Source organism: Podarcis tiliguerta, assembly GCF_965153285.1.
Source record: "Podarcis tiliguerta genome assembly, chromosome: 17".
NCBI classification, from domain to species: domain Eukaryota; kingdom Metazoa; phylum Chordata; class Lepidosauria; order Squamata; family Lacertidae; genus Podarcis; species Podarcis tiliguerta.
Window position 1 is genome coordinate 28,862,860 of NC_139550.1, and position 6,409 is coordinate 28,869,268.

The window sequence follows — 6,409 nt, forward strand, 5'->3', positions numbered from 1 at the left end:
CGACGAAGAATTGATGCTTTTGAATTATGGTGCTGGAGGAGACTCTTGAGAGTCCCATGGACTGCAAGAAGATCAAACCTATCCATTCTTAAGGAAATCAGCCCTGAGTGCGCACTGGAAGGACAGATCCTAAAGCTGAGGCTCCAATACTTTGGACACCTCATGAGAAGAGAAGACTCCCTGGAAAAGACCCTGATGTTGGGAAAGATGGAGGGCACAAGGAGAAGGGGACGACAGAGGATGAGATGGTTGGATAGTGTTCTCAAAGCTACCAGCATGAGTTTAACCAAACTGCGGGAGGCAGTGGAAGACAGGAGTGCCTGGCGTGCTCTGGTCCAGGGGGTCACGAAGAGTCGGACACGACTAAACAACAACAAATGACTGTACAGTTTTATAAAGTTGTGCATGGCATAGAGAAGTAGACAAAAGTTTTTCCCCTCTCTCTTGTAGCACTTGAACTTGTGAACGTGCAATGAAGTTGCATGCTGGAAGATTCAGGACAGATAAAAGAAAACACTTTGAAGAAATTAAACTATGAAACTTGCTCCCCAAGTAGGCAGTGGTGGCCACCAACTTAGATGGCTTTAAGGGGAGATTAGGGATGCAGGTGATGCTGTGGTCTAAACCACTGAGCCTCTTGGGCTTGCCGATCAGAAGGTCGGCGGTTCGAATCCCTGTGATAGGGTGAGCTCCCGTTGCCCTTTCCCAGCTCCTGCCAACCTAGCAGTTCAAAAGCACGCCAGTGCAAGTAGATAAATAGATACCACTGTGGTGGGAAGGTAAACGGCATTTCCGTGTGCTATCTTGGGAAGCAGTTTGTATTCAAGGCACTTGAGGAAGCACCTTGAATACAAACTGCTTTCTCTGCAGAAAGCAAAATGCTCTGCTCTTAGGGGCAGGTTCCTCTCAGCAGAGACTTCAAAGGGGCTCCTTGTAAGTGATAATCCACTGTCTTCAGTTGCTGGGAGCCAGTTTGAAGGTGCAGAGAAGATGACATGGAACCTTTTTGAAGGCACACTCCCAGCGCCAATTGGAGCATTTTCAATGGAGGTTACTGTAACCAGTAATCAGCTGATCAGTGGTTACAGCAACCTCCTTTGAACTCTGACAAGTGTCAGTCGGCTTCTGCCTCTGCCCATCAAGCTGTGTTCATAGCCCACTTAATCTTTTTTTATTGAGATGTCTTAGCCCACAAATAAAACTTGCTCTGAAGTTAAAGTATCGGAAGGCAGATTGGTTTATGTGAAATTTGATAGATTTGCTTGAACAGTCTGTTTGCAGAGCTGAGGATAGCAAATCTCCATTTTTTCCCCCCAGGAGAGAATTGGAATTATTAATTCCTCCTGTACTGAGTCTCCTAACGAGGTGTTCATCCACAATGTCACCCCATTCGTAGTAATTTTGTTGTGAAGTCTGAGCATAAATTCTGTTTGGCTGGACAAACTTTTATTGTGTTTATCTCCTGAGTTGATTAAAAAACTGTAGGGGACTTTTATTGTTCTGGGCAAACTTGAAAATTGTCTCCAGATCATCAATTTCCCTAGCTGGGGAATCTAGCCATTTCAATTTATCTTTCTTTTTCTGGTGCCAGGGATGCACAATAGGCATGTTCAAATGTCTGTTCACACATAGGATATTGCAAAATACTTATGTGTGCTGCCCACAGCTGCAACAGATTCATGGAAACTGCCTCCTGTGGATCCAGGCCCAGCTGCGCTGAGTAGAGATTGGATTTCTAGGCTCAACAAACCTGTCTTGGACCAATACCTTGAGGACCACCCCTCCCGATATAACCTCGATCACACAGCCAATCCCTGTAGAGAATGGGGTTGAAGTCACCATCCATCAGCTGGTGTACAACAATAAGATGCAGTCTTATTGCCTGCAGAAGGCAGCCTCGGTCCAGTATACCTGAAGGAGCGTCTCCACCTCCATTGTTCTGCCCTGACACTGAGGTCCAGTGCTGAGGGCCTTCTGGCAGTTCCCTTGCTGCGAGAAGCCAAGTTACAGGGAACCAGGCAGAGGGCCTTTTCGGTAGTGGCACCCGGCCTGTGGAATGCCCTCCCACCAGATGTCAAAGAGAAAAACTTTTAGAAGACATCTGAAAGCAGCCCTGATTAGGGAAGCTTTTAATGTTTAATAGGTTGTTGTATTTTGGTGTTCTGTTGGAAGCCGCCCAGAGTGGCTGGGGAAACCCAGCCAGATGGGTGGGGTATAAATAATAAATTATTATTATTATAATTACTAGACATATGCTTGGCATTTTGCTGGCAAATACTACGGTTCCCAAGTGCCTGACAGGTAAGTGAGCCCTGTAAAAGTTGGCCCATGCGGATGGGAATGGGCTAGGCCAAAAGATCCACAAATTGGTGGAAGAGAAGTCTCACAATAGCCATCACTGGAACCTACATGTTTAGAAGCACTATATCTCTGTGGAACAATGGTGGGCCGAAAGAGAGCAGAACTGCTGCCTTCATGCTCTCTGTGTGGGCTTCTCAGAAGCCTGTGACTGGACAGAGATGATCCATGTGCAAAACTCGATCTAACCCAGCAAGGTAATTATTCTCTTATGTAAATGACATTGACGAGTCATTGATCAACCTTCGATAGGCTTTTGTATCATAAATAAGTACAGCATGCATAGATGCTCAATTGAACTTTGCAGTTGGAGCTTTTTGGCGCAAATTGACATATCTGACAGTCTGTTATTCACACAGAATCATAATCCAAGAATTAATGCAAACCATATTTCTCAAAACAAAAACAAAAGAAAAAAAACCTGGAAGCAAAATTCCTTTGCATAATTTCCCATCCAACATAAATTATGGAAAGTTATATGACATACCCATCTTGGTGTTCACAAAAACCGACAGCGTTGGAATAGTCGGGTTGCAATTCTCAAACCGCAGCTTTACCTCAGAGCAGTCCCACTTGAAACAAATGGTTTCTGATGAGAGGAGATGATGTGGGTGTTTCTCCCTTGTGATTATCTTCATGTAACTTAAGGTCGCTTCTGCAGTTGTGTGCCCTTCACCCTCCTTTTGCTATAAGATTTCCATTGGAGAGCTCAGCCAACCAGCTACTATGTAGTGAACACGCTGACTTCATGGTTTATAGACAATTTCTTTGCCCTCGCTCTCAATCAGCATTTTCCGTCTCCTAGTGTGCTTTATCATATTTCCAACACTGTTTGCAACTGTTAGGGGGGCTTTTACCAACCCTGAAAGCCTGGAAATATCTTCCTGAGGCAGGCATACTAAATAGGGGTGCCGGGGGGGGCAGCCCCCTCAATTTTCAATAAAAGGGCCACCCCCCTCAAAGCTTTGTGACCACACGACACGTCGGAAATAAGAGGTGAAGCAATTCAAAAGGGTCAGATGCTCTGGTACCCCCTCCCCTCCTGCCTTTTAGAGATGCCTAGCTCTTTGGCTAGGGACGCGAGTGGCGCTGTGGGTTAAACCACAGAGCCTAGGACTTGCCGATCAGAAGGTCAGCGGTTCGAATCCCCGCAACAGGGTGAGCTCCCGTTGCTCGGTCCCTGCTCCTGCCAACCTAGCAGTTCAAAAGCACGTCAAAGTGCAAGTAGATAAATAGGTACCACTCCGGTGGGAAGGTAAACAGTGTTTCTGTGCGCTGTTCTGGTTTGCCAGAAGTCCTGCTGGCCGCATGACCCAGAAGCTGTAAGCCGGCTCCCTCGGCCAATAAAGCGGGATGAGTGCTGCAACCCCAGAGTTGGTCACGACTGAACCTAATGGTCAGGGGTCCCTTTACCTTTACCTTTAGCTCTTTGGCTGGTATCATGAAGCAGGCTGGTATACGGCTTGAATTGCGGCAGTAGATGACTGAAACCAAAGCCCTGTTTTCAGACCTTTGAAGTGGTGGCAATGGTGTTGAATAAATCATATTTCTTTGCCCTCTGCACCTGCTGACTTACATCCAGGACAGCTGTTCCAGATGGCCTCCAAATGGGATGAACTGGTTTGGTGAACCACTGGAACACCTTTCGAGGCTAATTGCTGTGTCCCTGAAAGATTCCTGAAGGTTAACGATTGAAGGGTGGGAGCTTTAATAGAGTAGCAATGGGTCTCAGTGCTTGTCATGGTGGACAGAAGTTGCTTGTGAAAAAATGCCCCCCCCCCCCCCTGCTGAAGAGAGGAGGTGGGGTCTAGTAATACACCATGATTGTTCATTGGAGGTCTGGGTCTGGTCAGTGCCTGGATGTATGACTGCTTGGCAGCTTCATGATGGAAGAAGAAGGTGGGATATAAATTTAGGGAAATAACTAGCTCAAACCTCCAGGTTGGATTTGCCCTCTGTTTTGAATATTATTCGGGACATGGGTGGCACTGTGGTCTAAACTGCTGAGCCTAGGACTTGCTGATCAGAAGATTGGCGGTTCGAATCCCCGCGACAGGGTGAGCTCCCGTTGCTCGGTCCCAGCTCCTGCCAACCTAGCAGTTCGAAAGCACATCAAAGTGCAAGTAGATAAATAGGTACCACTCTGACTGGACTTAACAGTCAGGGGTCCCTTTACCTTTGAATATTGTTCAGTTATCACCGTTTCTTGAACCATCTGGCTCTTCTTTCCATTACAGACATGGATTACTTTTAATACGTGAGCTAGAGTAACCTGACCAGGGGAATGTCTAAAAAACCAAACCCATGTAACTCAGACGAGATTAGGCAATACCAAGGCCTTAAATACCTGACATTTGGTGAACTTCTTCCATAAAAATGAAACTCATTAATTTGAACAAGTGAAGAATCTTGTTGGGCATGATTATATGTCAAAATTACCACATTCCCCAGGAAGTTATTTTAGGAATTAAGTACCGTATTTTTCGTTCTATAAGACGCACCAAACCATAAGACGCACCTAGTTTTTGGAGGAGGAAAACAAGGAAAAAAATATTCTGACTCTCAGAAGCCAGAACAACAAGAGGGATCACTGCGTAGCGAAAGCAGCGATCCCTCTTGCTGTTCTGGCTTCTGGGATAGCTGTGCAGCCTGCATTCGCTCCATAAGACGCACCCACATTTCCCCTTACTTTTTAGGAGGGAAAAAGTGAGCCTTATAGAGCAAAAAATACGGTAAAACTTGGGGTTAATTAAAGGCAGAATGAAAAGTACAGCTGTTTAGAACGGGCTGTAATCATTCTTCCACTTGAGTATAAATTTTGTTCTGCAGCTAAGTATGTCCCAACCTGTCCCAGAAGAGGTGGCAATGTCCAGAGTCAACCAGCCAGAAGTTTCAGACTAGTTTACAGCTGGAAGAGCCAAGCCCTGGTTTTCTAAGAAGTGCAGTAGTCCTGCTGTCATGTTCTTCTCCACAAATCCGGTCTTACATGGAGAATTAAAAGCCAGTTTACTCTGCATTAGACTAACCGCCCAAATTAAGTTGATTTTTCATCTTGATGTCTTTGGAAACACCACTCAGAGGTCCTTCCAAGTAGAACAGTTTCTTTGCAAAAACCCAGGGCTTTGGTGCACACGCAGAGCATTCCCTCGCATTAAAGAGATCCAGTTCATTCTGGATGTCATGACCACACTGGAGCAGTGGAAGGTTCTTCAAGCAGGGCTACTGGGAAAGAGCCCTGCCAAAGTGAAGGTCAAGCTTTTTTTAGAAAAACAAATAAACAAACAGCCCTCAAACCCCCACCCCCCAAATCTCAAAGCCACACAATCTTCTCTGGCCAATTAGCTCTCTGCACCATTCAGCCAATCCCAATCCAAAACTACTACTATGGCAGTTAGGTTACTCCCATCTGTCTCCAGCCATTAAACCATCTGAAATTGTTATATTGCTGCGTAACTAGCCCTGGTTGTGTGGGTTCCCACTCCCTTCTGTTGTCATGAGGGTAATCCAGGAACGCCAACCACCCCACCACCAGCCTCTAGTAGAATCAAACGTCTGTTCTGAGCATGTTCAGAACTGTTTCCTTGAAGTCCACATCTATAAAGCTAGGAATACAAGGTCTCCATCTTCCTGGATCTAACCATGTCTACTCAGAGGTAAGTCCTACTGAACTCAGTGGGGCTTACACTCAGGTTAGTCTTTGCACATATAGGACTCGGCTAGACAGCTGCAGATAAGACAATTTAAATGTGTTGTACAGTGCAATATACAAATGTCGCACCATAGCGACAGTGAGCTATGCCAAATTCAATGTATTTTTCAAAACTTTTTTGAAAAAAAAACTTAAAAAAAAACAACATTTTCACACCGTTTTTTTATATGTGTGTAGATTCCACCCAAGTTGCACTATCCTACACAGTAAATAGCTGCTGTTTAATTAATGTATATGGCAGGTACATAATTACAGCACAGTCCTCAACATGATTATTCAGAGGTTAATCCCATTGAATGAATGGGTCTTGCTCCCACGTACCGTATTTTCCCGTGTATAAGG